We start from the raw sequence: 19750 nt of genomic DNA, 5'->3' as shown, positions 1-19750 counted from the left end.
CTCGCCTAGCATAGGCAGTAACTGTTGTAGAGTCAGCATCTTGAATTTTGGAATGTCCAGGAATGCATTTAGAATGGATAAGTCCAGAACTGGACGCCATGATTTGTCTTTTATGGGTACCAGGAAAAGTCTTAAATAAAAACCTTGCCCCTTTCTGGTACTGGTTGAATAGCCCCCATATTCATGAGAGACATAACTTGTTTCTGGGCCTCTGCCCACTGATTTGGAGGCAGATCTGTCTATCCGTTTGAAACTGGCAACGTGTGGAAATGAAATCTGTATCCCTGGGATACTATATTTAAAACCCACTTATCCTGGGTAATTAGATGCCAATTTTGTGCATGAAGTGCTAGTTTTCCCCCCAAAGGGGCTGCCAAAAGATAAGTGCTTGGAAATGGCAGAGGAAAGTCATCGAGACAGTTTACCATAGGGAGGTGCCTTGCTACTTCCAGATTTAGAGGTGGAGGCATCCCATTGTTTTGTTCTGTAAATTCCTTGTGACTGAAACCTGGAGCCTTTGGAGTGTCTGGATTTTACCTGACCGGCTCTGGTGGGTACTGGAAAGGACCAATTCTTAATAGGCCAGTGCCTACTGAACCTGGGTGGCTGCACTTGTAGGAAATCTTTTACAGTTTGCATAGATTTAGCTTTGTCTTCCATCTTTTTCAAAAAGTCTTCTGCCTTATTACCAAATATACTGTCCTGTTGTAAAGGAGCATCCAACAATTTTACTTTAACACGATCAGGCAGATTTTACTCCTTCAGCCAAGCATAGCTTCTTATCACCGATCCAGTTACAGTGGCCCTGCAAGAGGCCTCCAAGGAATCAAAACCACATTGCAAAGTATGCTTTCCAACTTGTTCAGCTGAATACAATAAATCCTGTAACTCTATTTTCCACACAGTCAGAAATCAACATAATTTTCTGTTTAAGTAAGCTCATGACATGCTGCTGATATTTAAGCATATGAAACTGACAGTTTAAAGCCCTGAATGCCAAGGTTGCAGACGTGTAAACCTTCTTACCCCATCTATCCAGCGCTCTGGAGTCTCTATCAGAAGGGGTAGGATTTATAGCAGTAGAAGCCTTAACACCCTTGGGACCCTGAGAAATGGTTTCAGGGTCAGCAGTAGGGTTTTTAAAAAGGAATTTTTGGGAGTCAGGAACCCTGTAATATTGGTCTGGCTTACTAGGAGCCGGAGGCAGGGAATCAGGAGCCGTGCTGGATTCTGAGAAAACATCAACAATGTCTAGAACAGGAAGTATAGCCAAAGGCCTATGCTGAGGAAGAAGAAGGAAATCCTTAAGCCTCTTTTTGGATTCTGAAAAATCCTGACTCTCCCAGTGAAAATGTTCCCTAAAGGCATGTAAAGTTTCTCCAAAAGAAAAATCTTCAGGAGAAGCAGAAGGAATGGATTCTTCTGTATCAGAGTCTTCATAAGGTGGAATAGATAATTCCTGATCAGAAGAGGAATCAGAAGAAATGGAAACTTGATCTGTAGATTCATAATCAGTGCCTTGCCCATGCCTCTTAACAGGAGGGGGTTGGGAACCCCTGATCAAGGTAATTAAATCCTCAGCCATTTTGATAATTTGTTTTTTAGGCATAGGGGCCTGTGCACGTGGCCCAAGCGTCGTTTTTTTAGACATAGAAGTTGATTTTGACCTTGGTTCTGAAGATGGCGTTGGTTTAATATACAAATCTTTAGGCCTGGAAACACCCTCAGAAGCCGGGGCCTGCTCAGTGGCTCCGCACCCATCTAAGGTAGAGACATCCACAGGTTCAATACTTAAAGTGTCTCGCCTCAGTAGAGGCCTGCAAATCAAAAGTAGCGGGCATCAGGGGCTGCGAAAGAACCTCACTGAGTACCATCAACTGGCTTAGGAGAAGCTTCGTTGGTTTTGGACCTTGACGGTCTGTCTCTGTCTTTTTCTTTGCGTTTTGTGTGTATTCCGGTAGTCGGATTGCTAACCGACGACATTTCTGGATAGTTAAATCTTGAGCCAAAATATTTAGATGCAAAAATATACCGATGCTTAATAGTCTGTTGGTTAAATTTAGCACAAAACCGACATCAAGGCACGTTGTGGTCAGGGCCTAGGCAAGGAATACAGTACAAATGAAAATCTTTATGAGGTATTTGCTTCCCACAAGTAATACAATTATTAACTTTTACTGACATCGGTAAGGAGCAAGAAAAAGTTTCCCCAAAGGGGTATTTAGCCTTAGGTTGAAGACGTCGGTTCTGAAACTCGAAAACGAAAATTTCAGGAGTCTGCCGACCGGCACTTGTGAACTGCTTCTGCTTCGGGCACTGCGTGGCAAGAAAGACCGATGAAAATGGCATCGGCTGCATGTTTTATACCCCTGACGACCTGACATCATGGAAGAAGGGACAGCAACCGACGCAGGACCCAAGACTTTGTTAATCAGGCCGACTGAGGGCAATCTGCCAGCAGATTACCCAAATGTAATGACTGCAACAGTGAAACACGAAGAACATCAGAACCCAAAGCCTTCTGCACAAAAGGCAAGTGTGCTACCTGTTGCACCACCCACACTTTGCCAAAGTTCATATACTCTCTGTGAACTACAATGGTGTATATTAATTTATGACAAGTAGTCTTAACAGCTTTCACATTGTTGTTGGCCTCCACTAAGCCTTTAGACTGTCCATTTTACTTACTGCTGGGAACAAACATCTCACACTTGAAGTTGTATGTTGTTGTAGCCCCATCTGAGCAGTTTTATTACTAGGCCAGACACATTTCACAGTACGGAAAGTGACAGATTTCAATAAAAGGCTATCTGGGAAGACAAACTTTGGTTGTTAGGGTAGTTACCCCTCACTCTCTTCTGCATTATTTGTGGCACTATTATAACAACAGGAGAAGATACTGAGGAAGAGAATGTAAGGGGTTAAGCTAAAGCTCCCTACACATATCATGAACCCCAGGGTCTGGTGATGCAAACTATCAGTCAAAGTCTGAGGTTTTGCAATTCCTTGGTGGACGGGATCTTTCATAAATTTAGAATGAAATACCAGAAATAAATGCCAGCTCAAAATCCACAGTTTATTGTTAGCGCTTTCGTTTGCTCACAATGAAGTAACTTCTTCAGACATCAAAGTACAATACTGAACAATTTAAATACCACAGTTAATTATGACATCATAACCTCTCCCAAGCACAAATACAACTCCTAAAAGCCATTTAAAAAAATATGTACCATACATAAAAATGCATATATATATATATATATAATATATAATTATTAAAATTCACATACTGAAAAAATAAACAAACATTTGTATCACTGTCAATATTTTTATCTGGTTAAAGATTTTAGTTTTACGACACATTTTAAGGAACAAGTATCATTTAAGCCAGGGAAGGAAAAAGCATTAGTCTTCAATTGCCAAAATAACTCCCTCTCCTCAAGTCTTCCTTAAAATGTGTCTTAAAACTAAAATCTTTAACCAGATAAAAATATCGACAGTGATACAAATGTTTTTTATTTATTTTTTTTTTCAGGTTATGCACAGAGCTCAATTATGCAAGCTGATGCAGAAGAAAACTACAGAGTACAGAACACTGGTTAATACACACTTTCAAAGTGAGGCATGTTTAGTTTTATTTTAGCTTGCAGGACTGAGTGCCTTTATAAAAGGACCAGACAATTTTTGGCTGCTAAGTTCCCATTGTAGTGATAGATGCAGTTTCCAAGGGCTAAATCAGCAAACATTTTCATTTGAGTAAAGATTAAGAGAATGCAGCTGAAACTTACTACAATGGGGAAGGTACACAAGGAACATGGAAGTCAAAATGCCACTTTATTCAGCCCTTATCAGACCCATCATTAAGTATAATGCCTCCTTCGGCATGTACCTGATCAGAGATATGCAACAGTTGAATGTCCACAAAGGTTCCTTACCAGGAGAATCCAGGGTATAAACACTTTTTTTAAACAAGAAACATATTTATTAAATTATCATGTATGACATATACCACGTTATGTTTATATAAATGACAATAAACCATAGTGACTTAATCTCAGTTGCAAAGATTACACATTCCAAACCGTGCCGACAGAACAATTGCAAATATTATACATCACTTTTAACATATCCAATCACTGTTAATCAACCATTACATAGCTTATTCAAATTCAGTCTTCTTTTAAATCTCGTTCCTCCTCTGCATGTACTAATCCCACAGTTCCCATTTTAGGTTCATAGGTAGGTACTAGGCTATCTGACCAAAGGCATTTATAAGCCTAGCCAGAAAGTGTTGGCTTTCGCCACCCCCTTAAGATTAGTTCCCTGTGCCTCTGTCCAGCAGAGCCACTAAAGTGATCCCCGGGGTAAACTTTCTGCTTCCCATCTACTCATCAAGGTTTCTCTTGAAGAGCGTTAGCGAGGAGCTCTGCCTAATGTAGACTGGAATCTTGTTCCAAAGCATGGGAAGTCTCTGTGACAGGAATCTATCCCTCCAGCACGTCCTATTTATTGTTGTGGTGAGGTTTAGATACCTAGAGCTTGTGGCTCGAGGGGATAAGCTTTTCTTTAGGTGGAGCATGTCCAATCAGTTCCGGGATGGACATGGCCTTGTATGTCAGGCAGAGATCAACTCTGAGTAGGTGGTATGCAACAGAGTACAGCTGGAGTTTCTTCAGTTGAGCTGCATAGGGCATCTGTTTGAGGCCAGTGATCCTCTGTGAGGTGCTACTGTGGTCTTTCCAGCTGTTGCAGGTGTCTTGTAAGATAGATCCTGAATGGGGCGTTGTATGATGGGTCTGATAAGCGATGAGTAGAGGGGCACAATGACCTCTTTTGATCTGGATGCGAACCCTTTTGTGTAAGTTGGGCCATGTAGAAGGATTTTCTAACCACTTTGGCAATTTGATTATCAAAGGAGTGTTTACTATCTACTTGGGTTCACAGATCCCTTATTACATCTTCCATATTTAGGGGACTACCACCTATGTGGTAGTTTGTGGGCACTTTGTTTTTTCCAAAGGGGATGACTATGCACTTTTTGGCATTTAGCTTGAGGCCATGATTTTGACACCAGGTATCTGTGTCAGTGAGACCCTTTTGGAGGATGTCTGTCAGCCGGAGAGTCAATTATAGCCCCTTGGTTTGCAGTCATCTGCAAACTTGGTCAGCCACAGTCCTCCTGTGCTTGCCTGTACCTCTGAGAAGTATATGCCAAACAGGAGGGGTCCTAGGACTAAGCCCTGTGGAACGCCAACTGTAACCAGTTTAGATAAAAAATAAAAGACCAGGAAACAGAATATGGAAATTAGTGCCAAAAAAACCAAATACACCACAGACGAAGCACTAAAGGAAATAAGGCTGCAGGCACAATACGAAGGATTTATTCAGGCAACACAAAATCATTGTGATTTTGTGTTGCCTGAATAAATCCTTCGTATTGTGCCTGCAGCCTTACTTCCTTTAGTGCTTCGTCTGTGGTGTATAAAAAATAAAAGAAAGAAAAGTATCACACTGGACACAAAAAATGTAGGTTAGCGCTTTCGTTTATATAATACATAAACTTCTTCAGACAAAATTGCATGGGAATTAAACATTTAAATACACAATTAAAGAATGACATCATTTCCTATCCAAGGAAATGATGTCATTCTTTAATTGTGTATTTAAATGTTTAATTCCCATGCAATTTTGTCTGAAGAAGTTTATGTATTATATAAACGAAAGCGCTAATCTACATTTTTTGTGTCCAGTGTGATACTTTTCTTTCTTTTATTTTGTAACCAGTTTAGAGTCAGACCTAGCTCCTGCAACTCTTACCATGTGGGCTCTGACCATGAGCCAGTTGGCAACCCATCTTGTGACGCAGAGGTTTATGTTCAGGCTGGTGAGCTTGTCTATAATACCAGAATGGGAAATGGTGTCAAAGGCCTTTGCGAGGGCTAGGTAGGCTGTGTGTACCACCTTTCCCTCGTCTATAGCTTTGGTAACTGTCTCAAAGAAGTCCACCAGGTTTAGGAGGCATGATCTGCCCTTAAAGCCAAACTGGATAGGTTCCAGTGCTTGGAGGTTCCAAATGTCTCTGTTAACGAGTTCCATGATGATGCGCTCCATCCATAGCCTTGCAGACCAAGCTAGTCAAGCTTATAGGGTGATGGTTCCGGGGGTCTGTTGTGGCTCCACCTTTGTGGAGCGGAATAACCATTGCTGTGCGCCACTCTATGGGTACGTAACCTGTGGAGAGGCTGAATTTGAACAGTGTGTTTAGCGGAGGGGTTAGTTCATCTTTGAGCTCATGTAAGACGCAGCCTGGAACACCGGTCGGTCCCACTGATTATGTGTTTTTTACTTTGGAGAGGGCTGTTTTAACCTGAGTGTCTGTGATTTCAGGAGCTCTACATTCTACTGGTATGGTTATGGGCCATTTTGGGGGTGAGAGGGGGTTGAAGTTTGCATTGAACCTGTCTGCCAGGATGTTGGCAATATCAGTCGGTTCAGTGTATTTTGTACCATTCTGCACCAACCCAGAGCAGATCTGAGCATTGCCACTTAGATTCTTGACATAGCTAAACAATGCATTGTGGTTATCTTTGGAGTCCTTGGCAATTTTTCTTTCGAAACTCGCCTTGGATGATTTTATGAGGGATCATAGTTTCTTGCTGATACTGATAAGGGATGTCTTCCCTTCTTGGGATTTTACTCTTTTCTGTACTAGTTTCCTCCTTCTATTGTATAGCATGTTTGTGGCAGGAGTCCACCAAACTGGTTTCCTTTTCTTGCAGGAGTGAGTCCTAGTTTTGCTTGGGATAGCACGATCCATGCATTCTTGTAGGTGCCCATAGAATGTATTAGTAAAGGATTTTGCAGCTTGGACAATGTTATCCTTTAGCAAGGGGGCTTTGAAACTTTCCACCTCTGTCTTAAGTAACATGAAGTTTGCTTTTGAAAAATTTTTCACGGTGGTTCCCTTGTCCAGGGGTGGGGGCGGAATATGGATATCCAAAGTGATTTGTTTATGGTCAGATCTAACCAGCAAGGGGTTGACCTCCAGTGTGGAGCACCGGTCGCCCATGTTGGTGATGACCAGGTCCAATATGTTGTCACCTCTGGTGGGAGCGTTGACCAGTTGATCCAGGGCATTTGAGTTTATAAATTCTATGAAATTTTGGGCAAGGGAGTTATTACTTGAGTAGTTCTCCCAATTAATGTTTGGGTAACTGAAATCACCCAATATTAGGGTGTTTGTAGGACCATTATATTTTCCAGTGTTTCCAGAAATGCGGAATGGGGGTCCTGGGACATGTTGGGTTATTTGTAGCAAGCTACAATTTGAATTGCAGTTTTGCCTGTTGTTAGTTGCACGTGGATGATCTCTGAAGCATCGTGCTGTGCCACTAACCTGGAGGTGTGGGTATCCTTAATGAATATGGATACGCCCCCGCCTTTTGTATTTCGGTCCGGGTTCTGTTGCCAAAATGTATGGTATGAGTTGTAGCCTGGTAGTGCTAGGGTGCTCTCTGGAGCCTTAAACCAGGTTTCTGTTACTTCACATATATATCGATTTTCTCCATACTGAGGAATGCCTCGAGTGCATGCATTTTGAGGTTTAGACTTCAGGCATTGAGTAGCATTACCCTCAGGTTTTTGTTACTTGTTCTATTTATGGCGGTGAGTTTGTCTTTTGAGCCTTGCCTAAAAAAGGCACTATGGGGGTGGCAAGAGCCTTGGCCAGTATTCGAAAGCTTAAGGGTGACAGGTGCAAGCCGTCTCTAGCGAAGCAGCGTGGCTTGTCGAGCATGTCATCCCAGGCAGACAGACACTGGATCTCCTTTGAATGACACCAGAAACTTAGCCAATTGTTGAAATTGATAATTTTTTTTCTTTATACTGTGGTATCATTCTTGGTGAGGGCAGGATGCTACTCAGGTTAAGGGTCATACCGGTCTGGGCTACAAGATGAGAGAGCTCTTCCAGGTCTCTTTTCACGTAGTCCAGGGAGGTACGGCTCAGGTCATTCACACCAACAACATGGACAATGACAGAGTCGTATTTGTACATGTTCTGGAGTGACCTGAGTGCTTGTGGTATGTGGCAGATGCTGGCACCCGACAGGCAGCTAACAGTAACCTTCCCCTTGTTCAGCCTAGTGAGTGGGACATCAGTGTGCCTGACTATAGAGTCACCTATTACTAGTAGGTTGGGTATGTTATTTTGCCTTAAGGGCTGTGATTGCGTGGCACATTAGTTTTGTGAAGTATGTATTTCAGGATTTGTGTTGCGGGGGTGGAGGTTGCTTGGATGTCTGCTTTGGAGGTCTCTTTTGCAGATTTTTATTTAGAGCCTCCGACTATGTTTTCATGTATTTATGAGTGTTTTTTGCCAGTGTGCTGGTTTAATGGGTCTATGTGAGACTGGTGGTGTGATGCAAGTATTTCCCTTCTCCTCTTAACTGTCTGATCCAGCCTTGGGTTGAGAGAGCTTAAGCCTCCAGTTTGGCTGTATAATTGCATCTCTCACATGTATTAGTGTTTGGTATTAGGAGGAGAGGGTTGTCTGTGTACATGAGGCAGTTGTAACATTGCCTCAAAATGCCCAGATTCACCAGTTGGACTGGTGAGTACATCTGAAACTGCCCTTTGGACATGCCTGGATAGGTACACTGAACTGTTTTACTGAATGGCTGGTAAGGTTGAATAGAGAGCCTTGTCCTTCTGTACAGTATAGGAGGGTCTAGTGCTTGCTATGCAGTTTGAGCAAGTGCCGGGCTGAGAAATGAATGGCTTGAGTGCTTAAGTTGAAAGTTTGTCTAAAAATTGAAAAGGAGACTTTGTGGAGCCGGGAATAGTTATACCCCAGCTAACCAGCGCTGCCTGGCGTGCAAAACCGGGCAAAAGCAGTACTTATAGCAGGGAAATGAAAGAGATAGAAATTAGCCCAAAATGGCCAATAAACTACTAATGTCTGGGCTGAAACCACTCCTCCAGGGACAGATAGGTTGCTCAAAGCTCCCCTCTCTCACAGGTGAGCAGAGAAACTTCCTTCCATGCAAGTAAGGTATGGGCAAACACAGAGATTTGTAACACAGCCCTGAATTCAGCACTTGACCTAAAAACTGGACTATACTAACTTAGAAAAGCAGGAAACAAGTACTTTTTTTTTTTTTCTTTCAGAAAATAAAGCAGATACAATCAAAAAAAACAATTTAAATGCACAGAAAAGGGAATCTTACTGTTATATATCTCAGATCAGAGCTATAACCCTATGTAATTTTCTCCTATCCTTTTCTGTAGGTCCCAGTTCCAGTTGTTTCAACTCTGTTACTATCTTCACTACTTCTAGTAAAATTGGTTTGGACTTCAGGGCGCACACACACAGTGTCTTATACGGATCATCTTAAAGCCCTATTGCTACACTCTGTCTCCTATAGGTTTACTGAGAGGCAATCTATGCCAGGCATACAAGACATTCTGAGATCTAGCTCTGATGAACTTTTGTACATACACAAAACAAACAGCATCAGGATCACTAGATCTAATAATTTAAATTTTGTTTGTGACATAAATAAGACATACTGGCAAGACAGATGTATGTCTCAGAGGATCTTCATGCTCTGCAACAGACTCCTCCCATCCATGTAAACATAGTCCTTCCCTAACCCCATTTAAACATAACCTTGACCAATGGATGGAAAAATTGAAAATTCACCCTGGACCTGGCCTCCATGTCTCTAACAGAGGCAGAAAGTAATGCCAAAAGAAACAAAAAACCCACAACAGAACCTCTAGAAACTTCCTAATTAAATATACCCCCTAATAAATGCCCATGATACATAGGAACACAACTGGGTTGGAGTGCAAAGCTAAGCTTCTAAAGGCCCTGGTCATTATTAGCCTAGTATAGACAAAAAAATGATGAGATACACATCTAAAAGGAATGCAGAGCACTAAAGGGAAAATAACAGCTTTTAAGTTTATTTCACAAAGGGCTAGAAGGGGGCATGTTATGCACCATCTGAAGAGGTAATGGTAAACATGCCTACAATGGATTTCAAAGGGGAATGGAAGTGACAGTACAAGACACACTGGTTAAGAATGCCAGCTGCACAAGACAGCTGTACAATTTTACAGATGATCTTCTTCAATGCAAACTGTAACAATGTACTGCTGAAAAGTTTTTGGGTATGGTTAAGTAGTTCTTTAACAGTTCTCTGGCAGAACTAGCCTCATGGATCAGCTAGTTCCTAATAATTCCTACAGTTCAAAAGCTAATAAAAATGAAGGAAATCCACCACATATCAGTGCCTTCTGAAGGAGAATTTTCCATGATGTAACCTCTTTAACATTACTTTGGCTACCACAGCCAGAATTATGATGCAATAACTCCATAACTGATCCTTAGAGGGTACCCAGGAAATAAAGTTCTCTCTCACCACTTGAATCCTTTAAGCCAACTACTTATGAAACAGTGTAAACCCTAACAAGCACAGTTTTCTGTGGACCAAGTTATATTTCATGAGTGCTTCAACTGCATCACAGTCCGTCAACGGCAGCAACAAATGGCTTCCTTGTGTACACTTGACACTTATTTTTGTGGATGACACACTGCAACAAAAAGCTGTTTTCCAAGGTTTTACATTTAGATGTTAGGTTAGTCAATCTAGCACTGAAGCACTTGGGGGTAGAAGTGGTCACACTGATTGCACATACAGTGCAGTCAATACCTCACTGCTGAGTCTCTTCCTTCACAGTTCCTTCTGAGTACCACCCTCTGTATAAGTGCATCAACTTTGGTATAGTGCACTATTACTATATGCAAATGTAGTATTACAAACATTTGTAGTATTATAAACAATGTCGCCCTTCCCCCATTATTCTTATATCCATCCACTGGTGCATTTTGCACATTTCAGTACAAATGACATCTTGGAAGCTTACACCAGTGCTTCAAATAACTAAGTATGACAAGCTTTGTAATTCATCACTGCCTGGGTGGCATTTATAAGTGGGAGCTCAAAGTAGTACTTTTTCATTTTATTTCTCTTAGCTTGTGCCTAACCATGTTCAGTGCTGTAACACTCTGTAAAGCTTACCTTGCAATGTTGAGTAATGCACATATATTAAAAGACATAAGCTACATTAATACGCACTTTCTTATATTGTGGGAACATACTATATTAATGCTGAACAAAATAGCATTTTAAATACACCATAAACACTTATATTTAATACTGTCACTAGAAAGATCAACTGGTGGGGACAAAATTTTGATTTTACTCTGCCTGTCACTGCATAGCTGTGTAAAGGGTGATGCTTATTACAGTAATTCCCATTGTGGTCAGCTGTGCGTGTTTCTGTAATTACAGGCAAGCCTAGTTTAATGTAACAGTGCTGTTTTCTAATCTGTCAATCTAGGGCACTGAATGGGTGCAGAGTAAGCCTAACTGGTTTATCTTTTTTCCACATTTAGATGTAAAACCTTTTCCCCACTACAAAGCAGAAAAACGGGCTTAGCAAGGTAAGATGCACTTTTCTGCCAGCAGCAGCAAACACTTGTCTGCACTGATATCTTTAGGATAATGTCTTCTTGTCTTACTACACACTGCAGAGGTTCCATAAGGGCAATATTCTACTTCAAGTACTGCATTGCATTTTGTCAGTTTTTTGTAATTACAGTTTGTATGACAAGGGTATCAGCAAAATGTTCCTCTAGCTGCAATGTTGCCTTGAGTGATTTTTTTCATTATATGCTCCATGAAGGAGTTGCCCATTCAAAGTTGTACATTTAACTGTTAGGTTGCTTTTTCTCCTGCATGTATGTTAATGCTGAATGTTCTACTCTGAAGTAATACAGAGGAGGACACACTTTCATCTACCCCACCCCACTACTCCTACCCATCCTAGGGATCAACTGTGTTACACCTTCATTATCACAAAAGTACAGTTTTGTACCTACCATAAATGTAGATGTTCGAGTGCTAATACAGCTGCAGTAATAACATATGGGTTCTCTGCCGTCAGGCGGTCCCTCGGTCGGCCGAATTCCAAAGTCTTGGTCCGGCGTCGGTTGTTGACGCTTCTTTTCCTGACATCAGAGAGGCAGGAGTATACAAGACACAGCTGACGCCATTTGCTTCAGTCTTTCTTGCCCAAATGTCAGGTGCCCCCAGTAGGAAGGCAATACATAAATTATATTTATATACATGCAATGCAATGTAATCAAAAAACAGTAGTTGCAAGCAAATATACCATAGAAGGATAACCCAAACAGTTTGTATGGAGAGGGGTTAGGGTCCTAAGCCTTTACCAAGAGGGGAAGGAGGGAGGGAAATCTGTACTGCAGCTGTATTAGCACTCGAACATCTACATTTATGGTAGGTACAAAACTGTACTATGTTCATCGTGCATACAGCTGCAGTAATAACATATGGGTAGAATCCCAAAGCTACGCACAGGGTGGTAGGCACTAGGTAAAACTGGGATGAGCCAGAATGCCCTGCAAAACAGCAGTAGCAAAGCCTGCTCTAGTTTTGGAATATAAAGGCAGGTGGTAGTGCCTTGTGAAGGTATGTACAGAACTCCAAGTGGCTGCCTCCAAAATATCTTTGGTAGGAACTCCTCTGAGGAAGGCTGTAGAGGTAGCTGTGGCCCTGGTGGAGTGGGATCTGATGCCCGTAGGGACAGATTTTCCATGATAGGAGTAACAAAATCGTATGCAGTGGTCTATCCATTTTGAAATTGTCTGTTTGGTCACTGGCTTCCCTTGAGCTCCTACAGCATAGGACACAAAAAGTTGTTCTGATTTCCTAAAAGGCTTTGTTCTGTCCAAATAATAACGTAGCTGTCTATGGATGTCTAAAGAGTGTAGCAGCCTTTCCCCTTTGTTTTGAGGATTGGGGTAAAAGGTAGGCAAGTGTATGGCTTGATTTAAAGCTACCCTGGATACCACTTTAGGCATAAATGATGGGTTGGTTCGAAGGGAAACCCTGTCCTGATGGAAGATGAGAAAGGGCTGCACAGCCATGAGGGCTTGTAGTTCCGAAACCCTACGAGCTGAGGTAATGGCCAGAAGGAAGGCTGTTTTCCAGGACAAATGTTGCAAATCTGCTGAGGCAGCTGGTTCAAATGGAGGCAATGTTAATTTTTCTAGAATATAATTAAGATCCCAGGCTGGCACTGGTTGTTTCCTTGGTGGTCTTATATTCTTAGCCCCTCTGAGGAACGGTCTTAAGAGTGGGTGAGAGAATAAGGGTGGATCCGTGTTGAATTCTCCAGAAATGGCTGAGGCATGGATTTTTATGTAGGAAAATGAAAGTCCACTGTTCAGCAGCTCAGCTAGATACTGTAATATCTGAGGCAAATTTAGTTTTGTAGGGTCCTGGCCTTTTTTCTCATTCCAAGAGCAAAACCGTTTCCATTTTGCTGAGTAAGCCTTTCTAGTAGATGGCCTTCTGGCCTCCAAAATGACATCCTGTACCTCTTTGGGGAGTAAGGTCTGTTGAGGAGTTAAGGAATTTTCCATGCAGCAAGATTGAGTGTTTTCAGCTGACTGTGAAGAGTTTTGTAGTTGTGCTGAGTCAGCAGAAGAGGCATTAGGGGTAGGGACCAGGGAGGAGTACGTGTTAGGCTCCTCAGGAGTGGGTACCAGTGTTGTCTTGGCCAGTCTGGAGCAATCAGTATCATCTTTGGTCTCTCTGCTCTTGCTTTCAAGAGCACCTTGGGCAGAAGAGGCAGAGGTGGGAAAGCGTAAACTGTCCATGCTGTCCAACTGAAAGAAAGGGCGTCCACTCTCCAGGCCTTTGGATGAGAGGTCCTTGAACAAAACTTTTCCAATTGATGATTCCTGTGGGAGGCGAAGAGATCTATGTCTGGCCTCCCCCACGCTTAAATTATCTTTGCAAACACTTGAGGATGCAATCTCCATTCGTGTGGATCTGTCATATTTCTGCTAAGATTGTCTGCCAGCGTGTTTTCCAAACCTGGCAAGTACTGTGCTTGAAGTTCGATTTGCTATTCCAGAGCCAAGTTTCAAAGTGTCATGGCTAGTCTGCACAGGGGGTATGAATGTGTTCCTCCTTGTTTGTTTATGTACCACATAACTGTGGTGTTGTCTGTTCTTATCAATAATTGACCTGGATGCAGAAGTCCTTGAAAGCTGTAATTGCATTTATTACTGCTAGCATTTCTTTTTGATTGATGTGAAGGTGCTTTTCCTTTTGGGACCATTTGCCCTGAATGCACCTGTCATGTGCGCCCCCCAAGCATAATCTGAGGCATCTGTTGTGATGACTTGATTTGCTTGAGGCTTGCAGAATGGGAGACCTGTGTTTGTTTGACATGCTTGAGCCCACCATAGAAATTCCTTTTGCAAACATGGAATTATTGGTATTATTGTTTCCAAACTGTGGCTGTGTTGAGACCATAGATTTTTTAGGTACCATTGAAGTTTCCTCATATGCAACTTTGCACATGGGATTAAAAGAATGCAAGATGCCATGAAGCCCAGAGCCTGCAGGATTTTCCTTGCAGTAAGCCTGGTACAATTTGCTAGCATTTTGAAGTACTGAGTTAGTTGCCTCTGCTTTTCTGGCGTAAGATAGGCCACCTGGGTGTTTGTGTCCAAGTTGGCACCCAGGAAAGTTGTTTTCTGAGCTGGTGTTAGCCTGGATTTCTCTTTGTTGATTGTGTATCCCAGAGCATTCAGTAACAGTGTTGCATAAGCCAGATGTTCCAGAAGTATGTGCTTGCTGTCCGCTTGGATCAGGCAGTCGTCCAAATAAGGGTAAATTTGTATCCCCTTGAAGTCTGCAGTAGGCAATTACTGATGCCAGGCATTTCGTGAATACTCTGGGCGCAGTAGATAAGCCAAAGGGCAATGCAGAGAATTGATAGTGGATTGAACCTGCAAGAAATCTGAGGTATCTTCTGCAGCTTTGTCTGATTGCGACATGCAGGTATGCCTCCTTGAGGTCCAATGTTACCAGCCAAAACCCCTTGCCCAGCATGGGAAGAAGCTGCTGTAATGTGAGCATCTTAAATTTTGGTACGAGTAAGAATGTGTTTAAAATGGATAAGTCCAAAATGGGTCTCCAGTCGGTTCCTTTCCTTGGTACCAGAAATAGCCTGGAATAAAAACCTTGACCTTGTTCGTGAGTAGGTACCTCCTGAATAGCTTTCATGTCTATGAGCTTTGAAATTTGTAGTTGTGCCTCTGCCCTTTGATTGTGTGGCAGGTTTGGCATGCCTCTCATTTTTGGAAGAGTGTGAAAATGAAATCTGTAGCCTCTGTTTATAACGTCCAGGATCCATTTGTCTGTTGTGACCATATGCCAATTTCTTGTAAATAATGCCAGCTTTCCTCCCAAGGGTGCTGCCAGCTGAAACTTGCTTGGCATGGAAAGGAGGAAGTCATTGGGTTTCTTTCCTGTATTGCTGTGCACCGTTTTCGCCACCTCTTGGTGCTGGAGCTTGCCATTGCCTGCCTCTATAAGATCCTTGTGATTGACCTCTGCCCCTTGTTCGCCTATATCTACCTCTTTGGGGCCTGTCCGTGGCTGGAAAGGACCAGTTTTTAGAAGGCCAATTTCTGCTAAAACGTGGTGGTTGAACCTGTAGAAAAGCTTTGACAGTTTGCATAGATTTGGCTTTTTCTTCCATTTTCCGTAGTATCTCCTCAGCATTAGTACAAAAAAGCACATCCTTTTGTAAGGGAGCATCTAGCAACTTAGCTTTCACATGATCAGGCAAGATTTGTTCCCTAAACCATGCATGCCTACGAATAACTGATCCTGTAACTACAGCTCTACTTGAGGCCAATAGGGCATCACAACCACATTGTAAGGTGTGTTTACCCACTTGTTCTGCACTATGCATCATGTCCTGCAATTCCTTCAAATCTGGTTGTTCAGGTTGAGACATTTTATTTCTTAATTGTGACAACAGAAACTGATGGTATTTAAGCATATGAAACTGACAATTTAAGGCCCTCATGGCTAGGGTGGCCGAGGTATATACCTTTTTTCCCCACCTTTCTAAGGACCTTGACTCTCTTTCAGAAGGTAGTGGATTCTTAGCAGTAGAGGCCTTCATTCCCTTGGGGCCTTGAGAAATGGTTTCAGGGTCAGCATTATGGCTTTTGAAAAGAAATTGGTGAGAGTTAGGAACTCTGTAGTACCTATCAGGCTTGACTGGGGCAGGAGGCAGGGAATTCGGGTTAAGGCAAGCCTCCGAATAAACATCATCAAGTACATCCAAGACAGGAGGTATCACCAGAGGCCTGTGTTGAGGTAACAAAAGAAATTCCCTCAGTCTTTTCTTGGAATCAGAAAAGTCTTGGCCTTCCCAATGGAAGTGTTCCCTCAAAGTGTGCAAGGTTTCCCCAAAAGAATAATCCTCAGGGGGAGATACAGAAGGAATGGATTGCTCTGCATCAGAATCTTCAAAAGGGGAGTAAGATTGCTCTTCTACATCAGAGTGTTCTGAAAAAATGGAGCCTTGATAAGAAGAGGGAGAATCTTCCTCCACTCTGGGCCTCTTGTCAGGAGGGGGTTGGGAACCCCTGATAAGAGTAATTAAATCCTCAGCCATTTTAAGCATCTGTTTTTTAGGCATGGGGCTTGTGGATGGGCCCTGTGCAACAGGCCTCTTGGGATGCCTGGCTGATTTGGACTTAGTAAAGGCCTTAATGGAAAAGGAAGATGAGGGTCTAAAGACACCATGGGTGGAAGTGGACCTGTCCACATTAGGAGACTCAACGCTCACAGTGGCTTCGGTGGTTGTAGTCTGGGTATGGGCCGAGGTACCTGCGGTCTCAGGTATAGAAGACCCCGCCAAAGAAGTGTCGTCGGTAGTCAGGGACTGCATAGGCGTCTCGCTGAGAACCGGACAACGTGTAGCCGGTCTTGGCGTGGTGTCAGTGGAGACCGCGGCCCTCTCGTGTCGGTCCTTGTCCTTGCGTTTTTTGGACAAAACGCTAGTCGGAGTCTCCGACGACATTTTATAATCAAATGCTTTACCAAATAAATGTTGGGCGAACTCCGCCCGACGCTTGATAGTGCGTTTATTGAAAGTAGCACAAAAGCGACAGCCCGAGACGTCGTGGTCTGGGCCTAAACAAGGTATGCAAAGGGAATGGAAATCCTTATGCGGTATTTGCTTCCCACAAGAAATACAATTGTTAACTTTTTCTGACATCGGTCTGAGGCAAGAAAAGTTTCCCCAACGGGGTACTTAGCTTTAATGAAGACTTCGGTTTCCAAATTTTTCATAAATTCAGGAGCTGGCCGACCGGCACTTGCGAACTGCTTCTGCTTCGGGCACCGTGTGGCAAAAAAGACTGAAGAAAATGGCGTCGGCTGTGTCTTATATACTCCTGCCTCTCTGACGTCAGGAAAAGAAGCAACAACAACCGACGCCGGACCAAGACTTTGGAATTCGGCCGACCGAGGGACCGCCTGACAGCAGAGAACCCATATGTTATTACTGCAGCTGTATGCACGATGAACATCTCACCAAACTCTTGAAAATATACAATTGCAACAGAAATACTAAAAATCTACATTTCTGCATTCTAATGAACAGTTAGTTAATTAAAAGCAATTAAACAATGCAAATAAACTCTAAAATAACATTATAAATAAATACAAATCTGGACCATATGACATTACATTGGTGGGCAGGACTATACATACCACAGCAACTAACTGCTCAAGAACCCTTACATGCCTATCACAGTGGCCACCATACATTTTCATGTCTTAATTACCTTCAACTCAGGCCTCTAAACAATTAGATAACTGATTAACTGTTACTGTTGCTCACTGTATCAGCAATTATATCCTGTATTAAATAATAAACAAGGTTTACAATTATGCTTACTATTCTACATGCTGTAAGTTCCCTTCATCCATGCCTAAGCAAGTAGTCAAACAACATCCAAACTAGGCCACAGGTTTGCCATCATCCAAGACTGAATCTTCATTTCTGAAATGAAAAACAAAACAAGGAACTTTAAACATATGGACAAGTTCACATTTACTTTCACTTAAACCTACCATCTATGACTAACAACATAATGAGAATGACTTATGGCAATTCAGTAACTACATATATGGACTACAGTTTACAAATATACAAAACTAAGATTACTACCAATTGTTCAGTTACTTTAATATTTACTACTTTAAGTATTTACCAACTCTATAAAGTTTATTACAGCTAAAACTATATGAAAGCAGTACCTCTTATGTCCTAAATTTAAGCTTCATTTCTACTTCAGCTCATTCTATAGGTAATACTATAAAACCAAATTATAGGCCATTATTGTATACTTAAGTACTACATATGGTGTCTTGTTAATTGTCACAAATACTGTGCTACAATTGAGCAGCAAATACCATCTTCCCAGTATCTCTGACTTATCAAAGGAATTAATCTTAAAATAAAAATGCTACTCTTATTTTTCATGGAGACAAGTACACCATAAAGGAAAATATCTTGAACCTTATAAAGTGACTTTTTGGACCTTGCAGTAAATACAGCAGACATATTTACTAATCTATTACAGCATACTCTCACATCATTTATTGTACCTGCAAGACAGATCAGTTATAATAGAAATAAATAAATGACCTCAATATTACATTTTGAGTCATTGCTCAAAAAAAAAAAAAAAACAACAATCTTGTGTCTTTACACACACACACACACACACACACTAAAAATAGGCTTAGAAAACGGCAATCCCTCCATTGGTCACACAGCATTCCAAAGGGATACATTAATGTACATGAGGAGTCTGCAAATCACGGTTTCCTGACTGCAAAAGACAAACTTTTTCCTCACTAACATAATCCAGTCAGGATCTCATAAGTTATCTTGCAGCACTTAAATGATTTCAAATAACATCTTTGAGTTGGCATAATGAAACACTTAAAATGCACCTCAGTGATGTGACATCCTCTAGTTGTCACCTTGAACTGCATTAAGCAAGTAAACGGGCTGTTTATTTTTCAGGCTGTCAAGTACCCTGCAATATCCACTAGAGCAAGCGACTTAAACCTTAGCACGGATATAAATAAGACATGCTGGAGGGATAGATTTGTCACTCAGAGACTCCCTATGCTGTGGAATAAAATCCCGGTCCATGTGAGGCAGAGCACCTCGCTGGCTCTGTTCAAGAGAAATCTTGACCGGTGGATGGGAGATCATAGGTTTACCCCGGGAATCATCTCTGTGTCACTGCTGGACAGAGGCACAACAAACTAATGGGCACAATATTTTTTTAACATAAGGGGTGGCGTAAGCCACAAAACTTTGGGCTAGGCTTATAAATGCCTTAGGGCAGATAGCCTAGTATAAACCTATGAACCTATGAACCTATATATCAAGCTATTGAAAAATAGCTTCACTGGCTTGCATCAAATGAGAACTATGATATGTTCTTTTTCGTACAACTCTGAATTTGATTGCAAATGGCCACTGTAGGATCTGTGACACTTAACATGCAAGCAAGTGATTTGTACAGTAACCTATTTTTTTCAACTCTAAAATGATCTCCAGTTTCAAGCTAAGCACCATTCATCAACTACAAAGCTTCACATACGACAATAAATGTTGTACATTGATCAAATGCTTAACACAGAAAGCAAGAAACCAAAGTAAATCCCTTTCTGATCCCAGCCATACACCATCATTCTTTTCTTTCCAAAAAATTTGATTTTGTACTAATAAACAACTTAACCATATATATGAACAAA

General features: G+C 41.8%; 1 protein-coding gene across 1 annotated transcript in view; it reads right to left on the bottom strand.

Moving 5' to 3' along the window:
* Nucleotides 1-19750, bottom strand: part of KIAA1958 (KIAA1958 ortholog) — a 1025890-nt gene that overhangs the window by 787831 nt on the left and 218309 nt on the right. The window contains exon 3 of the mRNA XM_044061067.1: nucleotides 17871-17975. The gene's annotated coding sequence lies outside the window, so the exon portion shown is untranslated. The remainder of the gene's footprint in view (nucleotides 1-17870; nucleotides 17976-19750) is intronic.

Source organism: Protopterus annectens, chromosome 2.part0, assembly GCF_019279795.1.
Source record: "Protopterus annectens isolate FY-2018-M chromosome 2.part0, PAN1.0, whole genome shotgun sequence".
NCBI classification, from domain to species: domain Eukaryota; kingdom Metazoa; phylum Chordata; order Ceratodontiformes; family Protopteridae; genus Protopterus; species Protopterus annectens.
The sequence above is the reverse complement of the archived record's forward strand: the minus strand, read 5'-3'. Positions and strand labels throughout refer to the sequence as shown.